Source organism: Acromyrmex echinatior, chromosome 17, assembly GCF_024713525.1.
Source record: "Acromyrmex echinatior isolate Ae372 chromosome 17, ASM2471352v2, whole genome shotgun sequence".
Lineage (NCBI taxonomy): Eukaryota > Metazoa > Arthropoda > Insecta > Hymenoptera > Formicidae > Acromyrmex > Acromyrmex echinatior.
The window spans coordinates 3,057,702-3,082,061 of NC_141868.1; the positions used below are offsets into that span (position 1 = coordinate 3,057,702).

The window sequence follows — 24,360 nt, forward strand, 5'->3', positions numbered from 1 at the left end:
CTTTCATTTTTGTCGATTAATTTTATACATGTATGACACAGTCCATGCGTCTTTGGGATGCTCAAACTGATTGCTAGAATGTCAATTTTTGCAGCATTGTTCATCATGCTTGAGATTCCTAAATAGGTAATAACTATTGTCAGACAAATATTGATCCAACAAATCCTTTCAAATCTGTAGCTATAGCTAAATTTTTAGATACTTCAACAAAATTGTTCTTTCCATATACGCGACTTAATGTGTGTGATTAAATGCTAAATGATTAAACAAAGGTACTATTTATTATCCTTTAAAAGAAATCTTGCATTGAGAAAAATGTTTAGTTGAAAATGGACGAATCAAAAGATTCTGATCAATCAGAATTCTGGTCATCTCAATTAGAATTATTATAGGAACTATTCAGTCAAAAAATATTCTGATTTGTCTATTTTCAATCAGATCCCAATTAATGCAATCCGACTATTTTTCTAGTGCAACTATAATTGAATTATGTATTGCCGGAAATTCAACTATTCGCTACACTTCGTTCATATTGTTATTTTTTAGTAAACACACTCGGATTGCATTTTAGACGAAGCGTGCGATCGTTCCCAATTAATCTGCTTCGATGATCAAGCGTACTACCGAGATCGTATTATCGTATAGAGTGAACTTTCCTCTTTTATCTCGATCGAGCGGAATAGAAAAAAAAAATGAAAAGATACAGAAAAATATTTACTGTATTTCTAAAAAGATATAATCAATGTAATTAATTATAAATAATAGCTTACAAATGACAATAAAATAAACTGTAAGATCTTCTTCAAATAAAATAGTATTAAAAACAAATTTTTATAAAATAATACAGCATAATAATAGGGTGAAATGAAAATCCTCGATATTTTAGTATCTACATCAAAATTAAAATAATTAAATTTACATTAAAAACAAGATTACTTTTTACATTACATAAATAAAAGTAGTAATATGATATAATAAAATTAACAATAATAATAAGAGAAAAAAGATCAAGGAAAAAGGAAAAGAAAGATAAAAGAGAAAAAAAGTAAAGAGGATCACAGAAAGCGCGAACAACAGAATGAGAAAAATAATAGATACAAAAATAAAGTTCCTTATAAAACCGAATTTAAATAAAAAAAATATATAAATTATAAAATAATATATCCTAATAATAATAAAATAAAAAATTAAAAATCCTTCGAAGTTTTTAATATTAAATTTAAAATAATAAAATTAACGATAATAGCATAAGACAAGAAAGAACTGTAAAGATGAAAAATAAGAAAAAAAAAAGAAAATTAAGAGAAACATATAACGAAGGCAGTACATATAAAAGGAAATGAAATAAATAAAAGCAAAAACATGAGAGAGAAAGAGCGAAGAAAAAAAGAAAAAAAAAGGAAAGGATACAAAAAGGATGCAAGAACAAAGAGAATGGCAGAAAGAAAAATGACAGAGGGGTAACGGTAACGCGATGCTCGCGTTTATTATCGCGACATTCCGCGCGATTATCCCGCGAGCGAAGCGTTATCGCGCGTGATCGATCAGAGATCAATATCTTGCACGGCGTACGCCGGTTATCGCGCAGTCGTTGTTATCGCCACGATCGATGAACGGAAGTGCATGCAATGCGATGTGACATGTTGTGCCTAGTCTCTTTCTCTCTCTCTCTCCCTCCCTCCCCCCTCTCTCTCTCTCTCTTCCTTTTTTGCTATCGTTATCGATCTTTGCGTCTCAATCAGGAAGTTACGCGATCGCACTCAATTAAAAAAACCTATTGCATAATTAAATCGACAATAACACATTTGCTTCAACATCATATTATACCGTGTGAATGGTAAAAGTTTTTTGTTACTCGGATAATTTGCTGATACTAAATGTTGAAATCTACAATTAAAATTATATCTAACGGGATATATTTCTTAAAAGATTCTATTTTATAGAAAATATGTTTATATATGTAATTGTGTTTTGAGGAAACAGAGGATAATTGTAAATTATATTAATAGATATACATTAACATTATACCAAGTCATTATATTATATAGTTAAAAGTGTTTTGTTACACAGACACATTCGAGGAAGGTACTTGATACAATATATTTTTTCATATCAAGAATTATAATCGAATCTGATAAAAAAAAAATTCTGTTTTAAAATAATCTAATGGAATATATTATTCAGTGATTCTATTCTATGTAAAATATACACAACTGCGTTTTGAGAAAAGATAGAAGATAATTATATATAGATATCAATCGTCAAATCATTATATCAAGCAGACTGCATATTTGAGGAAAATACTTAATGTTTATTCTCGCTCAAGGACTATAATTGAATTTGATAAAAAGAAAATAAAGTAAAATAAATGTGTTCATAAATATACATTATTTATATTTCAATTAATAAAATTAATTAAATTAATAACAAGGTAATTTTTAAAAAACTCCGAAATTCTTTGATGAAATACTTAAGGAGAGAAAAGTGCAAAACGCGCAGGTTCGCGTCCGGACTCTTCGTAATACAGTCGCAATTCACGCTACCGAGGGCGCGAAGGGTTAATTTCGTCGAATGAAGTTGCCAGTCACCCTCTGCAGCGGAGTGTCAGGTGGAGGCTAGCGTGTTACGTGCCAAGACACACAGAAGGGAGAAGGGGAAGGTATATAAAAGCGATCCCGGTGGCTCCTCGTACCCGGTGGCGAACGGCCAACTCGTCGGCGAAGGGTCGACTCGTCGGGACGAAGAGGGGATGTTAGAGGGGCATGCCGAAACGAGCGGCGGAAGTAGGGGTTGGAAAACTAACGCGGGTCAATGAAGCGACAGTCGCGTGCCCCGCATCTTCCAGTGGACGTAGGTTTATAGGATTCTACCACCCCATTACGCCAGCGGGCCGCCCGTCGATCAACCCTCCTTCTCCCCTGTTCAACGTGCACCTGTCGAGTTCGCTATTCGCAAAATAGCGAATTTTTGGCGCCAAGCCTTCTGCTTTCGGAATTGCAAATTCAGGATTGATCGCATATTTATGATTAAATTATCATGAATATAAAATTACCACTTATCAGTAACAGTAATACAGCACTTTAATTATACATTCAATATTATATCCTGTACAATTCAACTATGTAGATTGAATTACTGAATAAATAATTTGTAATATGCATGTGTGATATTCGTTTCGCATGTGTATTTAGTGTTCTATTATACACATTATTTCTGTTCCTATATTATCAGCATTTGTTATATTATAAGCATTTGTAGCACTACATGGGAAAAAAATTTAGTTGCATAAATTGTACAAATGCATGAAAGGTACAAATTAGATACTTAAGAATGTTTATGAAACCTTGTAAAAAAATTCCCGCAGAAATTCGTGCAAAATATTCAGATTTTTCTGATATTTTTATTTAAAATTTCAAGTAAAATTAAAGAATTTTTAAATGCAACTATGAGAAAATTGAGGAATGCAAATAACGCAAATTATGTATTATTAATTAGTAGAAGAAAGGGATTCCACAAAATTATATCTATCATTTTCTATAATTACAGCTGCAAAATTTATAGGATAGAAAAAAATATAGAAAAAGGTTCACTATAGTATCAATGAGTTATTTTGTTTTGTTGTGTTTTGAATTATCTTCTACTGTCACATTTTGATTTTTTTTACAAAAACTCGCAGGACATACGAATGCAGATTGCAAATGAATATGTATGCATATTAATTGGTATTATTATTAATTGATTGTCGACATTTTGTATTATTAAGGGAAACTGATGAAAGAAATATTGTTTTCAGATAAAGACAGAAATTCAATTTGAAAATAAAATTCCATAAAGATCTTCCGATTTTCAAAGGTTAAAAAATTTCAAAAATTCTAAGTTTTTCAAGTTTATTTAGCAAACACGTATTATAACTAAATCTGTCAACAAATTCTAGTCTAGATAATCAAAAATTTAATTACGATAACCAGAATTTTGATTAGATATGATCAGAATGTATTTTTGTTTATACTTCTTGTTGATACAAACAAAATATTTTTATCTGTGTACAACTCCAAAATATTGCTTTAAAGAACAGTTTTCAAGAGAAAATTAAACTCGCAGAATTATACTGAAAACAAAACTTTCTTCAATCAGAACGATATTTATTCATTTTGCTTGATAAGTCAATCGAAGAATGAAGTTTTATTCTTATTATCATTATGTCGATCATTATTAGTCCTCTCTTAAAGAAAATATTAAGAAAAATATTTTGATTAAACAAAAAGGCCCAAGAAAAGAAAAACATTTTGTGAGACCAAACATGTCTGAGAATCCATTAAAGCTTGTTTATTAGTTTTATTTTTTTTAATTTTTCAAGTTCAAAATTATGAAAAATAATTCCATAAAACATAATATTATACCAAATTATTACTATTTAAAAAACAAAAGGCCACCCATATATTTTACACTGTTAAATCTATAGAAGTAAATTTAACTTAACGTGAGTCGCCATTGCTCCTACTCAATCTTATCTCATTTTATACTAAAACAATGGTTATATTTGACACTATATAGTGTCAACTTGACAATATAGTATCACGATATAGTCAAATTTAATTATCGTTTTGGTAAAAAATAACGATATATTTAGCAGTGGCAACTAGCATTAGATTAAATTTGACTCTAGATTTAACAGCGTAATATACAGTTCATAACTAGAAATTCTGGCCTCACTAAAATGGCATTCTGAACTTTTTGCTGGTTTAATCAGAACAGTTTTCTCAGTGTTTATGTTATCGCAAAAGAAAAATATACAAAAATATTCCGATAGCTCTCAGTAGGCCGCATTATTGTAATTAACATATACTATTACGTTACTATTAGTCGCACCGTTATCACGTAATCTGTCGCTTACGCTTATCTCCTTCCGCATACAGTTTTTCGATTTCGCCAGAGACAGAGCGAGTGTCGCGAAGTGGCGAAAAAATACGAGCCGGTCGGGCGAGGTGGAGAGCGTGCCGGAATGGACGGACGCGGCATCGGTGGCGTCGGCGAATACGAACGTGGGTTACATAGATAGGTTGGTAGGTAGGTAGGTAGGTAGCTAGGTAGGTAGGTAGCTAGGTAGGTAGGTAGCTAGGTAGGTAGGTAGCTAGGTAGGTAGGTAGGTAGGTAGGTAGGTAGGTAGGTAGGTAGGTAGGTAGGTAGGTAGGTAGGTAGGTAGGTAGATAGGTAGGTAGGTAGGTAGGTAGGTAGGTAGGTAGGTAGGTAGGTAGGTAGGTAGGTAGGTAGGTACGGGGTCGAAGCAAGCAAACCGGCGCGCTGATAAGAGCGGCGGCGAGGCGTTATCGCGATCGCCGCGCGGCCACGTCGCGCGATAACGATAACAAACTCCCTCTCCCCTTTCTCCCCCGCCGTCGCTGCCGCGACCCACCCCGTTGCACGGAGCGTGTTCTCCGTGTGGTGTTTCAGTGTATGTGTGTGTGTGTGTGTGTGTGTGTGTGTGTGTGTGTGTGTATAGGTGTGTGTGTGGGTGTGGGTATATGTGTTTGTATTTGTACGTGCCGAGAGGGCGAGAGGTAACTCGTTGTTTGCCGGCTTCGTCGCCGTTTTCGCCGACTCGAAGGCGACAGCGAATTCGTAGCCGAAGTCTCGAATTCGCGATAGTTTTCGTGATTGGCTGAGATGAATGAAACGAGGGCGAAGAAGGAGAGTGGAGAGATTGAGGAGACAGAGCGTATGTACAGAGCTTTCTAACCGCTTTCGATAGCTTGTGATTTACTGAGCTGACTGTTTATCTCAATATTTATCTCGATCTTTATGTAACCTTTAAGTGAATATATAATACATGCGAAAAAAAGTCTAGTTGCATTAATTGGAATTCTGGTTGAAAATAGATAAATCTGAATTTTTATTAAATCTATTATTATTCTAGAGTTGAGATTCAAACAAAGGTTAAAAATAGTGGGTTCAATATAGCGGACAAAATTTAAAAAAAAATATTTGATTATCATACATAAAATTTAATTTTAGGAAATGTTTAACATCAAGTTTGTAGTTTCGCTTTATTTAAAGTTCATCGGTGTTGTGCAAATAATTATTACTGATTTCCAAACTTTGACTATGAGTCTTGTTATGTAATACTAGATATCTTTTATCAAAGATTACTATCTTCTGAAATTCGATTTTTAGGCTACACTACATTCAAATTCAGTCAAAAATTTTAAAATCAAGTTTCAATCCAATTGCTTTTTTAAAATAAGAATTTTAGAATTTTAAGATACAATCGAATTTAGGAATCTAAAAGTCTTTATAAAATATCCTCTTTAAGTTTTTGATTAATAAAAATTAATTAATGTTTTTTTAGCTAATATTGAATAGGTTTCATAGATCTAGCATCATCAACTGTGTTACAGAATATGACGTTAGCTCGGAAAGGTTAAAATTAAATTTAGTTTATTTTATCGCAATCTTACGCAGAAAAATGACGAGTGCATGTTTATTAGCAATTCACGCGGCTAGTGATTCATTCAGATGAATCATCTAAATCTAAAGCAAAACAAGGAAGTAGATCAGACAAATAATTGTCAGACATCAATAATAATGAAAATTCGAAGAATGAAGAATATCTCTACCTCGAGAAACAAGAAAAAAGTTACTATTTTATTTCCTATTAAGGTTTTTCACTCGCTCAAGCAGAAAGTATTAAACAATCCTTCAAAAAATTTTTTCTTTCGAATCATTTTCAGTGTTTCTGTCTTCATAATCCTACACGAAGAAAAATTTAAATGAACGACTAATTGAAAATGAACGACTCAAAAAAAACATATTCAAAATTCAATTATCTCAACTAAAATTATAATAAATTCAATTAAAAAATTCTGTGATTTATTCATTTCCAATCAGAATTATTAATTTCAATTAATTCAATCAGACTCTTTCCAGTGTAATAATTAACAGAATTCATGGTACCACCCAGCAAGCGTCCAAGTGAAATTCCAGGGACGCTGTCCGCCAGATTCGAGCGACGCATTCATCCCCCGGACCCTCCGCCATCTTGATAACCCCCTCGGCAGCAGCATCCGTCGAAAGAGCGAGCGCGCAATCTTCAGGACGACGACGTGCCACACCTCGTACAGACACACATGTACACACGCATACGCGCGTACATACACCTGTCCGTGTATCCGCGGGGGTTGGTCGGGGGGTTGTCCGCCGCGGTCGACCAGCGGTGTTATCGCGTCGGCCCAGATTGAATATATTTCATATGTTTTCATAACTACCGCGCGCTACGTCGTCCCGCTATCTGCCGCCCGCACCCCCTTTGCCGACCGACCGCAACGAAGAAGGGTGGCGATGGTCGCTGAGGAGGGGTGGAAGGTCGGAAGAAGGAAAGCGGAGGACGCGGAACCTCGGAGCCAGGATGCGAGAGAAAGAGATGCGGCAAGGGAGTGAAAGAAGGGCCGCCATAGGGATTGCGGTTGCGAGGTGGAAAGAGGGAGGGGCGGCGGGTGAGTACGAGGGGGTGGCTACGGGAAATCAAGCGTGAGGAGATACCGGTTGACTGATGTGCGCCTTTCTGTTGTAAAACGATAAAGGCGCCGTGGCATTGGTCGTGGGGCCGTGGGGTTTCCGATAGCCACCGCCTGTGCCCCTCACCCCCGCCCTCCTTCTACTCCCCTGTCCTCTTCTCGTCGACCCTCGCGGGTTTGCTTCACCTCTTTCTTCGCCGTCGTCGTGCTAGGAGGAGAAAGAGAGAATGTGACGCGACACGCGCGGAAAAATGGACGGCGGGATATTCAGTTTGGCGCGCGGATGCTGCGCGCTGATCTCTCCGGACTGTCTCGTCCTTATCTGTTGGACATCGACTGCTGTGACGTCGCTTAGTTTGAGGAATAAATGTACGAGGTAAATATTATATTAAAGAGCAATATTCTCTTGCATCTAATCGCGAGATAAAAATATTTCTTGATAAATTATATATTTATGTATATATGACTCGTATTAAAACATTAAGAGGAAAATCATAAACATAAATAAAGTATTGTTATTTGAGAGATGCGTGAATAAAATACAATTTGTAACTGTAAACAAAAATATAAATCATGTAATATTAAACGTTCTGAAATCTTTTTGAAATAATGTTCAACTTACAATTAAGGAGTTAACTTAGTTTTTATTTTTTCCTAATTCTAAAAATTAGAAAAAGAAGATGAAGTGAGATGAACAGTAAGATGAACTGAGATTAAAATTAATCTACATTGATAAATAAGCATCCATCGACAACATTAATTTAAAACGTTTTAATTCTTTCGTCAACAATAGGAGTCTTAAAAAAATGCAGCAAATTTTTTATTGCACCAGATTATGTAAACATTAAAAAAAATTCTGATATACAAAGCTTTAATAAGTTTTCACCATCATATAGAAGTCGGATTGTATTTTATTCATTTAAATTTGTCTCTACTAGAATTCACAATCAAAAATATTGATGTTTTTAAAGTTTCCATATTGCAGTTAATTAACATTCTGTGAACTCAGACGTGAAAAAATTCTTATTAGTGGAATATCCTACAAGAAACGGCTACAAAACTTAAAATAATCTAAAAAATTTTCTCTAAAATAATCCTTTAATTGCTAATCTTTTGAAATTATCACCAATTTTTTCACAATGAAATGTTTTGCTAGTTAAATATTCAACAAGATTCGTTTCGATGAAATTCAATTAAATGAAGGATTAAATGAAGTTTTCTTGTACGTGCGTCTGTTTGTACTGTTATGATTTCGATTCGCGAGAAGATCTTCAAGTTGAATTGCGAATATTAATTTCGTGTCGCGGGCGCTGCGCGCTGACGTGGACCAGCTCCTTATCCAACATCTATCGACTTCTAGGACGTCGCGCGTTATCCTAACTGACGCGGAAGAGATACACGGATGATTTCCCGAGGAAAGCGGGATGGAGTAAAGCTGAAACGAGCTGAGCAGAATCGAGTCGAGAGCGATAAATGGGAAGTGGCAACGAAAGAAATTGTTCAAGAGTGAAGATATGTGAACTCGAATCAGAGTTGTCTTTTTTCATGAAATCTACTCAAAAACTGCCTCTACTTTACAGTAGAATCGAAACCGTATTGTCTCGCTTGCGTAAATAAAAAAATCATTATAAAATCAAATAAGCAATAAATAAAAATCAAACGAGAAACGTTAAATAAAATTAAATGCTACATAAAAAATTTAATTAAAGCTGTAAATTGAATTTGCTTTATATAAATTTGACGATGTATCACGAATTCATTATTATTGATGCAGTTAAACGTCATGGAGTCAAGGAATAATCTGATGTTTATAATTAAATTAATACTTATATAACGTCGCGTAAAGCTCTCATTAGGATTGTTGCGAGCATTGAGGTTTATCTAAAAAAAAATCTAACGATAAACACGTTGCAATGTGTATAAGAAGGTAAAAATGGCGAGGACGATTCAAGCTCATAATTCGCAATCAGCCAGCAAGTTGTTAACGCGCGAATCACTTCGTTACCAGGCGCGAGGATAATTTTATCAAGAACAAAGTCACGCACGGCGTATGAGGCGTCCTTCGCGATAATTCGTCGATATCAAATCCTACAGTTGGGCCTTGAGGCCCACTTCACTCCGATCTCCTTCCTTTTCTCACATTCTTCTGCATCGAAGATTCACTTAAGCGAAATTGCATTCTTGCATGAAAGGTATCTCATTACAATATATCCCTTCAGAGATGTAAGGAATATTAAACAGAAAAATATAATTAAAAGATAATATGTCATAGTTAAAGCAATGATAATGAGATTAAAAGAGATGATAAAGAGTTAAAAGCAATGATTTTAACACGCCTTGAATATTCAATATTGTTTTCTGTGTGTGAAGAAATATTTCTTAAAGTTTTTCTTTATTTCGAAAAACTTCTCGAAAATTTTTCTCCCAGATTTTTATTAAGAATCAAGTGTATAGTCTTTGCAAAAGGACTGGAATTGAAAATGTATACTTTTCGTTATTAAAAATGAATGTTATATAGGAAATTCAATATTGTATATTTAATAATAAAATTTTACGTTTTAAATAAAACTTTCCTCATTTTATTTTAATTATTTTTTAAAAACATGTGAACTTTTTTTTTTATTCAGGTTCTAAATCTCTGCTAAACTTTTTGTAGATATGGTTTCAGATATAATATAAAAATCTGTAATTTTTTGATTTTGTTAAAAAATGTGTAATATCATTTCATGTAATTTTTTTCATTTTATTTAAAAATACGTGTAACCCTTAAATCAACATTTTTATTTCAATTATTTTAAGGAATGAATATCAATTTTATTTTCAATTTTAATTCTAGCAATAATCTTGACTAAACAATCTCAATTAAACTTTCAAGTTTAAGTGCCTTTAAAGTTTTTTGTCATTTAAGGAACGGAGTGAGATTTCGATTATCCAACAATGGAACCGGTAACGCTTTTTACGTTCCGCGATGCGCATACACCGCGAATACATAATCAACGAGTGTGCATACATGGTCCGTTATCGGTCGCGCGATCGGATCATAAAGCCAGGCATTCATTCGATATCGAGCCAATACCAGCCACGAGATGATAAGCAGACCAGGCGAGGAAAAGAGAGATAGACAGAAGAGCGTAGGTAGATCATTCTTGGCTCTCATGGCTTCTCCTCTAGCAAAAATGCGATAGGTTCTCTAGGAACCTCTGCAATTAAAGACCTTTCGTAGTTTAGTGTACGGCAATAAATTCCATTCCGTAGAAATATTTCTCTCTTCGTCGATTTCACTTTGCCGAATGGGTCTCTTCGTGGAAGAATTATTCGGACGTGACGACGCATTGGCTTTTGTGCCTCATACCGCGCATGTAAAGCCTGCAAACGTGCGCGAGTCGCTTAAAAATCAAGTCGAAGGTGACCCGGGTTCTTCCTTGGTATCGGTAGATTCTGCACGAACGTCGCAATAACTGACAAGATATCTCTTTCTATTAAAACCTGAGATGTTCCTCTAATCTGTGTGCCTGAGATTTTTGGTTTTCTAATTTTATTTTGCGATTTTGTTGTGAACTATTTGAATGTGAGTTATTTTAATGTAACAATTTTGTCATAAATTATTGAATTATAATACTGAGAACAAAATTTTTCTCATTTAATTAAATGAATTTAATTCGTTTTTATTTCTCCCAATGAAGAATGTATGTATTTAAGTTAAATATATTACATTTGACTTAAATATCATTCCCTGGACAAAAGAAATAAAGATAATTAAATTAATTTAATCAGATAAATAATTTTTTTCTCAGTGAACATACACTGTTGAAAAATTTGTGTTAATTTAACACAAGATGAATATATTAGAATTAGATAAGACAAATAATAAAAAAATAAATATAAAAAAGATAAGACTGGCATAGTTTATAAACTGTGAAAATATTTTTTTAATACAATGTTTATATGATATGTTAAATTAACATATTGTATATTTCACTTATTTCATCTTCTTATTTCATTTATTTTTTAAAACACATTATTTTTATGTTATTTTTATAAATATTCATAAATTATGTTATTTTGACACAAAAAAATATTACATTTTAATTTAACATAAACTATTTAAATAACATAATCACATTATGTTAAATTAACACTTAATAAGTTAAAAAAATTCAACACAAAATTTTAATAAAGATTTGAGTAAACCGTTTCCAATACAAATATGAAATTTTTTTTACTGTATATTCCTTTACTTGAAAAAGTGACCCAACTAAAAAAATTAAATTTTTCAAAAAATGGGAAAAACTGTTTTTCAACTGTTTTTCTTGTCAGAAAATTATCAACTAATCAAATAACATCGGCAAAAATAATGCATCCTTAAAGTGATCAAATACCAATTTGTTTCATTTGCATTTCATAATCTTTAAAAAATTCATTCTTTTTTATGATGATTTTGATGATTGTTTAATAAGATCAAGTTACTTTATTTTTAATAATTAATGGAATAATATTAATTATGGTAATAATTCGAAAATTATAGTTTCTGAGTTGTGTCCCTTTTGAAGTAAAAGAGCGATATAAATATACATAATATAATAGATTTTAAAATTTTCCTCCAATTCGATTTCAATCTTATCGTTGTAACTTGCCGATATTACGCGTCCTGTAATTTGACCAAGTTAATAAATTGCGTGTCACGCATGCAACCGACGAAGCTTCCTCGAGGTTTCGCGTGTGAAACGGACATAATAGCCAGTCTTTTGTGCAATTAATTATAGCGTCATTAGTGCCATTGACTGAACGTCAGCTCGTTAAATTTCCTTTCTTCTCACCTTTCCTTCCTTCTAGAGATTTTCTTGTCCGAAACACCAAACTGTCGATAATAAATAAATCGACAATAATTAAATCGAAAATAATTAAAAAACATAAACAAATAGAAAAGTTTTTAAAAATCATGGACAATTGACAATCTCTTTCATCAATTAATATACAACCATTATAAATTAATTGTTTATGTGTAGATATAATTACATTTAAACAAAGAATTTTTTATATAAAATAACTCATAATATTATTAAAAGTATAATATAATATAATTTTTTTCATAACTTTTGTTTATATAAATTGAAATAGGAATGCATCACAGATATTACACAAAATATTTTTACGATTGTTTCGTTCTTTTTACAAGAAAGATAGACATTCACTTCTTCCTCTATTGTAATCTCAGTAATCTACAGAAATGACTTAGAACTTAGAGAATCCTTCCCTACTTGCTAGTAAAGTCCGTAGACATTCCAGAGACAAAGATTCGATGGAACCGATAATTATTTGAGCCGAAGTGGACAAGGAACGTTATAAAATTCATTCGATTTCCTTATCAGTGTTAAATGCGACTGAAACGAATCTCGACACGAGTTTATTTGGAGTAATCGGTTCTTCCTTTCTGCTCCTCCCTCCTCAGATCCAGCGGTCCCCGATATTAAGGTCTTCGATATCGTTCGCCCTTTTTCTTTGCGCGCGGGGCCCGCAGCAGATAAAGCACCTGCATTCTCGGGCAGAAGACAGCACTTCGAAACCCACGCTTCGTCGATAAAGCAACGGTTGCATTCCTCCCCTATCATCCTCCCCCCCAACCTCCGCAATGCAAAGATAACTAATGCAACTCTCACACAGGGTGTCCCTTTCAGCCGCAGGTACTGGGAATCAAGAAGCGCAGCGGTCAACTCAATGACTGGAGACATCAATGGTTGTTACTATTGTTCAAAAAATAATGGTTTTTTTCTTCGTATAAAAATGTACTATTTAACATTGCTTGTAATTTGTCTGCATAATTGATATTTTTATTATTACTGAAATCGTATTAGCGACTACTAAATAATTTATAAAGATTTAGTAGTGTTTTAAAATTATAGATTCATTTTTTATTATTATCATTATGCTTTATTATTATTGCTATTATTATTATTATTATCTATATTAATTATATATTCAGGAAAAATTTTATGTATTTATAACTATAATTAAATGTTATCATAATTATGACTAATTTATAGTCATTTTTAGTGTCAACTATATATTCGTCGATAGAACTGTATATGTATACATATAATTATTACCAATATTATAGTAGTAATAACCATAATTATGATAATTAAAGTCACAAACACCAAAAACTTTTCTTTCAGTGCATTATTATTTTGCAAACGATTCCAAATTGCAATAAAAACTTTACAAAGTTGCAACCTGATGAAATCTTGTCTTCCTAAATTTTTAATTTGAAGATCTTTTTAACTAAATCTTAATACAAGATTCGATTATCAGATATTTACTTAATCAAGAACGTTAGAAAGAAACTGGGACAAAATCATGGAGATGTCCATAATAATTTCTATTAAATTTCTGGAGTGTCTATAGCTGTCCGTGTGTCAGAGATTTAACTAGTCAAATTTTCGGGAATTAAAACCCAGACAATGTCCTATCGCAAAATCAGCGACAGCTCGTAGGTAGAAACTCCGTCGCAACAAGAGAGTTATTTTTTTATGATAGCAGGCTCGATGATTAGAAATATTATTGTTATATACGGATTATATAGAATTTAATTTCCACCGCATTAATCAGCTCCTCAATTCTTTTACACTCGAAAAAAGAAAGACACATGCAAATATATTCCAAAAATCTCAATTCTAATTGTAATAAAATTAATTCTTTACTGAATTTCAATCCATTATTCTTTAAATTTTTTCCTAAAACTTTTCTTTCGTTTTCTAAATGAAATATTTAATTATCTTCAGTGTTATCTTTTTAAATAAATTTACTTAAAATTAATTTCTGTTAAAAAATCAAAATTTTGTAAAAGATTTTCGATTTCTCAAAAATCACTCTTACATTTCTGTGTGTTGTTTACATTAGAAATCTTTAACCTCGAACTTTTCCTTCACTTATAATTAGTCTAAATTACATTTTAATTTGTAACTTAACATTGTTAACTCATTAACATAATTTACACACGTTTGTTGATTACTTTATACAAGACTTATTTATTTAGTTGTTTAGCAATTTACTCGTATTTACATACTTTTTATTTTAAAAAAATCAATTTTTCTCTATTTTATGCAAATCTTATCTACTTACTTATTTTGCACAATTTACTCAATCTTTTTATAAAAAAAATATTCTTTTACAAATTAATAAAGGAGGAAGACAAGTTTAATTTGGTAACACAAGTTCTTTTCTAAGATATGAAGGAATAAAAAGGCAGAAGGAATCGATTCTAAAATAATTAAACGCAGGATTAAGTTACGATATCTTATACAAAGTAATTGTATACAAACATCAATATTTATATACAAGTTTTGATAGAGAAAAAAACGGAGAACCGCGATTCCGAGTTGAAACGCCGTGTTATCTGCCCCCTCCTTCTCTTAATCGGTCATTTAATTGATTAAACAGTTAATAATTAAAGCAAAGCGAGCGAAACAAAAACGCGAATCACGAACAATGAGCGTTTCATGACGACGAGCTCTAAACCATGTCCGACCTAATTTTAATTGGAAACGGAGTCGTATATGTACAATAGTTTGTGTGCGTACGATATAATGGTCTGATAGTGGAACCCAAGAGTAGGGAGAAGAGGGGCACGGATACGTGAAACGGGGTACAACCTTTGGCGGGGGTCCAGGTGCACTTATCTTTACGAGGAACACCATCGGTGTACAGTTTACTCTAAGCTTTCGCGTTTCTGACTCGCCATATAATTATGTAGTCATCAAAAGAAAGAATTTCGGGGAGAAAAAATTCGGGGAAACGAACGAAAAACTGACCGATATCGAATTGAAAAGGATAGATAAATATCGTCATATAATATCAATTATTTTTATGTAATATTAAAGTTTTCAATTTTTCAAATATAACATTTAAATTTTAAATATTTAATTAATGTGATTTTTGTTCTCTTCTTGTAATCTAATCTATGCTCAGTTTATTTCTTGTTGTATTCAGATTATTTTGAAATGATACCGAAATTCTTTCTTTCTTTCTTTCTTTCAAGAGAATTTTGAGTGATTAAATTTTTTATTTCTTTCTTTCCTTCAAATTTTAAAATTTCTGGAAATTTCTTATTTCTTTCAGAATTTTGTTTACAACTCTTAAGTTTATAAGTCTTGAAATCATTTTATGTAATACGTATCAAAGATTGATATACAATTATGTAAGTTAATTTTAAATTTTTTCTTTTTATTGAATGTCATAAACCCAACAATTATGAGAGACATTCTAAAAAATTTCGAAACTTTTGAAAAAAAGAAATAAAAAAATTTAAATAACTTAAAATTCTTTTCATAAAAAAAAAAAGAAATGAAAGGTAGTTCAATAATACAAAGATGTTTTAGAATATATCACAATTCTGAGATTTATAAGTTTTATGAAGTTAAATAATTTCAAGATAATATGTGTCAAAAATGATTTATTAATTTAGACACGAAAGAAATGTCGACACGTGCAAATGAAGGTAACAGGGAGCTATCAGTAGATTTCAGGTGCGCTGCAGCAATTCGCGAAAAGCGTATACTGCGTACTGGTGTGTAATAGCAAAGACCATAGCTGTAATTATTAGCACGGGTCTCTAGCCGGAGTTAGAAGGCATCGCATCGCATCGCGCCGATCGCCGGCAGCGCCGCGGTCGAATCTAATTAAATATAATTAGCCGCGATTTGCATAGATGGCCGATAGAGACCGGACGCGGTGATAAGCGCGATAACGGCCGTGCATGGCCGATACGAGGGACGATTATGGTCGCCCAGGTCTCGCTGCTCGAGCAGACATCGGCACGATCATCGCGAAATTCTGCCTCCACCTCTCTCCCTATTTATCTCCGTCTCGCCAATTTTTTCTCGTTAAATCGCTCCCCTCCCCCCCTCATGCCGACCTTCCTCAGCCTCTATCTCTTATCGCTTTCGTCCGGCTTTGTCTTCGTTGGGCCCGGAGAACTGGGTCCGAAGATGCTCTCGCAGGTCGCCCAAGAGTAATTCTTAATTAATGGGAGAGGGGGAGAAGTTTAATTTGATAGTAGATGTTTTTTAAGATATCAGAGAATAAATAGAAGAATCGAATCGAATCATTAATTAAACACAAAATTAAGTTATATCTTATGCAATGAACATAAAAGAAATAACATCCAAAATAAATGACCTTCTCTTTTTTACATATTAATGTTACAGATTTTAACCTCCGACGTGGCAAGAATAATTTTGTTGATACATCAAAAACTTTAACTATACGTATTGTAGATTTGAAGATAATTTCGTATCAAACTACCAAAATAATTATGTAGGATACTCAAGCTAGAATGTCGAAACTTTCTGCACTGTTTTTCGTCATGCTCGAGCGTTCTGTATATTTATTTTAATACGCCAACGAAATTAGTTTCAAATCCGTATCTAGCTAAACTTTTAGATATTTCAGCAAAATCGAGTAGACTTTTAAATTATCTCGATGTTCAAATTCAAACTTAAGATAACGTTTTTCAGCCTGAAATTAATAATATTCGAATTGTAGACGTAATAAGTATCTATTACTTCAAAAGTAGATAAGTAGTAAATATCTAGAAGCATCTAACAACAAAATCATAACAAAGTATCTAATAGTAAAAAGTATTATATATCCAATAAGTATCTAGTAAGTATCTAATATTTAATAAGTAGCAAGCATTTATTAGCAAATAGTATCTAGAAGTATCTAACAGCAATAAGGAATATTACATAGTAATAAGTATCTAGTAATATTTAATACATAACAGTAAGTAATAAGTATCTATTATTACCAAGTAAGTATCTAGTAATAATTATTATGGCTCGAATATAACTTCAATCTTAATCTTAACTCGATTCAAAAACTTGTACTTCTTAACTGATGTACGTCAACGTAACGCTTTATACGTTCTAATTAAATGCTTTCATATGCTTTAACTTGATATTCCGACCAGATACATCGTCGACTTTAACTCAGGGCTCACTATTCGCCCGCCCTCGCCGTTAGAGATTACGCCTTGACGAAAATTGAAAAGGGATTTCGTGGAACGGCCAGCGACTCATTCGAGTTTATCCATTCGCCTCTTATATTCTGCGGCGAACCTCTCCGCGTGATCGTCGTACGTGTGCGTGAAACCATGCGTGCGAAGCGCGTTAAGCAGGAGAGATAGGTGTAAGCCCACCCCCGCTCTCCTTCCACCCCCCTCCCCCACCCACCCCGACGTCCCCGAGGACACGACGGTGAGGAGAGGCAAGGGATCCGATATCTGTTCGCACATCATTACCCCAGACACTGCAGCAGCAGCAGGATCTGGCCAGGATCGTTCCGGTCGCGGGAGCCCGTCTCATCGCCTCCCCCCCGTTTCCCGCCCCACCCCCCCCCCTGTTCCACCCCCTGGCTCGTTCACCGGAACCCCGCTATCCTATCTGTGATCTATGGATCATAGTCCGTTTAATTCCGCCCGCTCGAAACGAGAATCTATCTATCGTGGAAGACGAAGATTCGGTTCGATCCGATGATGTATCGGCGACGCCAGTCCGTCTCGCGGCCAATTTTGCCGATCTCACCCAGGAGATGCGTTCCTCCTCCTCCTCCTCCTCCTCCTCCTCCTCCTCTTCCTCTTCCTCGCATGATCTCGCGCGTTCTCTTCGAGCGCGAAATCAGAACGGAAGCGGTGATAATCGATCGAAGAAAACGCTTATCGAGGAGTGAAAGATTCGTATCTCGAATTTATGGAGCGTAAGATTTCAACTAGGTAATCGCGATAAATATGAATTTAAAAAGGTAAGTATGAAATATTGAGGTTGTAATATCGTTATTACAGGACGGAATATATTAAGATAGTAATAATATAATTAATTCTAATCTCTCGACGATTAATAAATGATCACTTCAATCCTTTCGCCGCGGTTCCGCCCGAACAGGTCTGAATAAGTGCGAAGCAGGAGGAGGTCAGAGAGAAGACGGGGAGGCAGAACGTCGAAGGGCGGTTCTGTTGAAAAAAAAAAGTTGAATAATCGTCCACGGCGTGGAAGGGTAGGGGGAGGAAGGGTGTTTCGTGCGAGTCTACTCGCATTCCTCCCCATCGCGTACGAATGTTAGCAGCCATGTACGAAAAAAAAGGGTTCCAGATACGCGGTTGGGACGCGCGGCGATCTGATTAGCGCGATCTAATTAACGCTGCTTTTAATGGCGTTCATTAGCACACACATCGTCGCCCGCCCCCTCTGAGCCTCGCCCTTCTTCTCGCATTGGCACTCCGTTAACCCCCGTCGTTTCGCGTGCATGTGAGCCGAATGTAGAACGAAGAGAAAAATTCACTTTTCCCTCGCACTATCGTCTAGAATATTGAAGAGCTTATGAATTAATATTTTTAATTCAGTTATTGAAATGTCAATCTTAATCAGAGCTACAATTAATTTCAAACAATATATTTATATATGTTTTCTTATTAAGGTTTTATTTATTTCTTAATATTCAAATTTGTTCTTTATCATCTAGAATTGAAAGACTTACAAGTTAATATTCTTAATTCAATTATTGAAATATCAATCTTAATCAAATCAGAGTTAAAATTCATTTCAAAAAATATATTTCTGTGTTTTTTTATTAATATACTTATTTATTCAAATTCTTTCGCTATATATCATCTAGAATTTAAAAAGTTTATAAGTTATGTTTTTAATAATTTTTTCAATTAAAATTATTAAAAATATAACTTATAAGTTTTTTTTACTTCACTATACTAAAAAAAAAAGTTTATTTAATTACATTTAGACCGTCTTTACTTTTTTCCATGAAGGATGTATGTATATTTAAGTCTAACATATTATTTGATTAAATACATACATTCTTTAACAAAAGAAATAAAGACAATTAAATTTAGCCAAATAAAAATTAATTTAAAAATGAATGAAATTCCTTTTTCAAAGTATCTATCTAGAATTAAACGAATTATACAATATATTTAAATACATTTACGACAAAACATCAATCTTAATTACATCAGATAAAATCGATTTTAAAAAACATATATTAATACACTTCCTGACTTATTTATTTATTTTTTAAATTCAACGTAATTTTATCATATTCATCACCTTCAGAAATATTCAATCATTCATACGAATATAAATGTCGTGACTTCTGCTTCTTAACTTCTATATCAAAATATATATACAATACTTCCATTCGCTTTCGCGTGAAAATATATATTTCGCGGTTTAGGGTCGATTTAATATGGTCGCCATTCCGTATGATCGATCGGATCACTTGGAAACGCTCGTGTTTATAAAATTGCTTCTACCAGCGCGATGCAGATATCGTGATTCATAAACGCGTACGTAGGAATTTGCGGATCTTAGATCGCACGGTTTCCGCGGAATCGACGCGGTACTTCGGCGCCGAGCGAAACGACAGACGCTAACAGCGTGTCGTGTGTGCGAGAAGTGCGTGACATTGTATGGATATTAAGCTGATTTCCCGGCAGATAATTCTCAACCGGGCACACATCGCGCCGCGGGTACATTATCCGAAGTTTCCCCTCTGCGCTAAAAATCTTAATTCAGCCCGACGCCATTTTACACTCCAATCGGCCGAGACTTATAAGCCACTCGCGGGACTTACTTCATCAATTTTTTTTTTTATTCGAATACGCGAGAAGAACGATATCTTGGTTGAAATATCTGTATTCTAAATAAATATAACGATGACGAAATTTAACCTCTTCAGACCTTGCTTACATTGCAATGTACAACGAATTTAAAGACATTATCAACTGAGATTTATTTAATTTTGTTGACAACATCTGAAATCAGATGTACGTAAAATGTGTATATTGAAAAATGTTCAAAACTAAAGTAATTAATTTTTTATGAATTACTTATTAAAGTGCCCTTGAATTAAACTGTTGAAAATTTGTTTAACTAGTAACTTAATATTAACACCAACATAGATGATGTGGATTTAAAACTCTTAGTGTTTATGTAAGCATCATCATAGTAGCTATGAATTTAAAATATATAATATGAAATCCATGTCATGTTGTTAATGCCAACACGGTGAGTATTGTATAGGCACCATTAAATCTACATGGATATTTTTTAGAATTTAAAAATTCAGATGAGTCTGATAATTTCATTGAACCATCAAAATGTTTGTGTACATTGAAAGAGAAATGTACTTATTTTAATAAATAATTGTTTGAATAATACTAATACAACATTTATTTAAAATAAATAAATATTTGCTTATAATAAAAAAATATAATAGTTAAATCAAATTAATGATTCTTGTGCCAAATAAATATATGTTTACATTTAGAAAATTCAACTGACACTATTCAAATAAATGTTTATTAACATTTAAAATATTTTCCTTTCACACTGAGAGAAATGATTGTTATAGAAATAAAAAAGGAATAAAATAATTAGTATTGCTAACAAATAAAAATCTATCAAAAAAATTTAATAATCTAGCAAATAATTTAAGCGTCCTATATTATTTGGATAGCCCAACAAAATTATTTTCAGCTTTGTATCAATCAAAATTTTTAGATATGTCAGCAAAATCACTTTTTTCCGTGTAAAAAAGTGAAGGACGTCACCTTGACGATTTCTTTTCTCAAGATTTTTCTCACATCACTTTATTACGTCTTTTACGTTATGTTCACTTCATGATTATCATCTTACATCGTTATCATCACGATCAGATCCCAGATCGCGTGACCGGAAATCGGACAGGTTTTTTTTTAATCGAGTCCGGGATAGCGAATCGACATCTTTCTGGCGTGCGATATCACGGCGTCGACGGTGATGGCGGTTATTCGAAATATTCCAGAATAATCGTTTCCCGATAACGAGAGTACGTGCCGTCCGTCTATTAATTAAACGTACGGCAAACGAACGCAAGGACGATAGAAATAATTATCACTCTTCAATAAAAAGAGCCAATAAAAAATTCCTCTTTTTTTTGCACAGACGATAAAAATGGCTAATTCTAAGCCGTTATTCGCAGTTTAAAAAATGATAACTGAAAGATAAGATATATGGTTAATTTTTTTTTGTTAAAGACTTTTTAAAAGGAATTGCACGATATGACAATTCAAGGAAGTTTAGTGAAATATTTGTGCGCAATGAAAGTTATGAGTGAAATAAATATAACTCTCAAAATATTATATTAAGCGATATAAAGCGACTTAAAGCGATATGAATAAATCAAGATCCTTATATTCTCAATCGAAGCGGATCTTGGTGCTTAAACACATATTTCTTATATGACTTCATATTTTAATTCTACATATCGCGTGCCAATATGTTTTTCCGAACTTCCAGAGTCGCAGCCTCAAAATCAGCTTGATTATCCAAGCGTTAAAAACCAAACAAAATATACTTCACACCAAAACCTCATTTATGTAAAATAATCAAAACAAAATATGGCATCGCAAACTACGCAATTAGTCGTTAATCAAAATCGTTCTCGCGAAATCCGCTCAAAGGCAATAAGGACTAATTACAGCTGTAACCTCCACAGAAGAATACAGGATTGGCCATATTCGACGGAAAGATCTGGCAACACTTTTTTTTTTAAATGAACAGCAAAAAATGTGTTTTTTTCCCCATGATTGAAAAAAAAACATCTTTCCGTCGAATATGGCCAACCCTGTACATTCTGCGGAATCAATTATACTCGATAAAAACAAGCGTTTTACGCACTATCGTGCTGTTTATCGCGTCTACTGGAAAGCGACGCGGAATTCCGCGGGTCGCTTCGCTCACGTGGAGGACGTCTCGATCGCTTGTAGCACTCCCTGTAGCTACACACGTGTAGCAACCCCCGCCGGTAGGTAGGTAGATAGGTAGATAGGTAGGTGGTTAGGCAGGTAGTAACCGACTTTACTTGTACGTCGCCCGTGCACACTCGGTATAGCGAGCCCGGTCCCGTCGTTTGATATCTGCTACATATCTAGCAACGTGTGCCATGCCTTATCTCCGCTGCCGCGCTCGGCCCGTGCATCGTGCCCGTGTATGCGTGTATGCGTGCGTGCGTGCGTGCGGTTACACACGCCAAGGTCTTATCGTCGCGAATCTGCTTCGCGAGAGCGTTAGTGTTCGGTGCGTTTAGCATTGTATGGATATCAAACGATTCTGCGCCGCTCGTAGGACGTTATTTGTGCACTTATGTATAGATGTAGGTACATAACACGTGTGTGTGTGTGTGTGTGTGTGTGTGTGTGTGTGTGTGTGTGTGTGTGTGTGTGTAAATAAGTGTATATATGTGTGCGTAACACGTCGGCGAATTCGCGTCAGGATTCGCGTCTTCCTCTGTCCTTCCTCCGAGCGATCTAGAAATTTTCGAGGATTTTGCTCTCCTGAAACGCTCAAGAGTCGGTAGCTATTTATTAAATTGGATATTGATTTATTTAGTAGGTATTTTTTATTCCCATATTTTTTCCAAATTTCTTTTATTTAGTATTTTAATATTTTCGAGGATTGTTCCTGAAGTTCGAGAATCGAGCCTATTTATTTAGATATTTATTAGATCAGATATCTATTTAGGCATCAAAAATTGCTAGTCAATTTTAACTCATCATACGAAGCATTTAAGATCCAGCTAGGCCGTTTAAGGCTTCGATTGCTATAGTTTGTGTTATCACATATACGGTCCTATAATATATTATATCGAATATCCATTTAGGTTTTTATATCAGCTATTTATTCATTTTGATGCCTAGAGAACAAATATTTTTCTATTTCTACTTTTATCACATTTCTCTAACATTTTTAATACATGATATTCATTTAAAGTTCCAACATTAAATACTTAACATTTTTGTATACATACAATATTAATAATATTTTTTTAGTTACTTAGATTTACAAACTCCGAAGCATCGTACCTTTTCAAAATACCTGTCAGTAGCAGAATGCCTCGCTGGCGAATCAGATTTCCAGAGATACCAATCTCTTCGCCTTTATCCCTTCTTTCTCCCTGCGTCATAAGGCATTTTTCCGCGATTCTCGGGTGAACGGCTCGGTCGATCGGCGAGACGAAGCGCCCGCATAAATCGACGACGACCCGGCGAGGTGCAACGGCAACGAATCCATATTCATCGGGCCCGAAGTGCATAAAATTACGATATAGTGTGAGCGAGCGACTCGCACTCGCGTGTCGACATGCAGGCACCGCATAGCCACCGGATAGATCCGATAAGCGTTAATACCCACGAAAAATAACCTGACAGCTACTAAAAGGTAGCCCCTCCCCTTCACGCACATCCAAATGCACTACGCGTTTCCGTCCCATCCCTATTCTACATTCAAATGAAACATCACGCCATACTTAGCTGAAGTAGAAAATAGCGAATCGCATCGTCCAAACACAAAGTAAAAAAAAAAAAAATACAGATATGTGACAAATAAAAAGAAAATATAGCATATTTCGTTATATCTAGATACACTTATTGTGGTTACATACAGTTTAGCGTCAAATATTCAACTTGGCTCGTAGCCTGTTATTGATTTTATTATTTGAAAAATAACATAGTTAAAATGAAATCAAACTGAGATTAAAATCTACGTACTAAACAGAATTTTTAATCAAAATTAAATTATCTATAATAATATAATAGTATAACATTTGAAAGTATGCTGAATATATGGAAAAATAGAATGAACAGAATTTTAACGAAATTAAGATCCATACTGAATTCTATCTCCGGCGATACGCAACTTCGAGCGAAACCGAGGATGTAATATGAAAACGTGGAATGGTTGTATGGTTGTATTTGCGAGACACGATGCCCCATATATGCGTAGTCAAATCCGCGAAATTGTAA

The 24,360-nt window shown here is 34.0% G+C and overlaps 1 protein-coding gene and 1 long non-coding RNA gene across 2 annotated transcripts in view; one reads left to right on the plus strand and one right to left on the minus strand.

Annotated features, from left to right (window-relative positions):
- ush (Zinc finger protein ush) overlaps positions 1-24,360 on the minus strand; it is a 248,988-nt gene that overhangs the window by 162,941 nt on the left and 61,687 nt on the right. The window lies entirely within an intron of this gene.
- On the plus strand, positions 3,258-22,755 carry LOC147906832 (uncharacterized). Its single transcript, XR_015547924.1, has 2 exons — positions 3,258-5,271; positions 22,369-22,755. It is a non-coding gene; the product is annotated as an uncharacterized LOC147906832 (long non-coding RNA).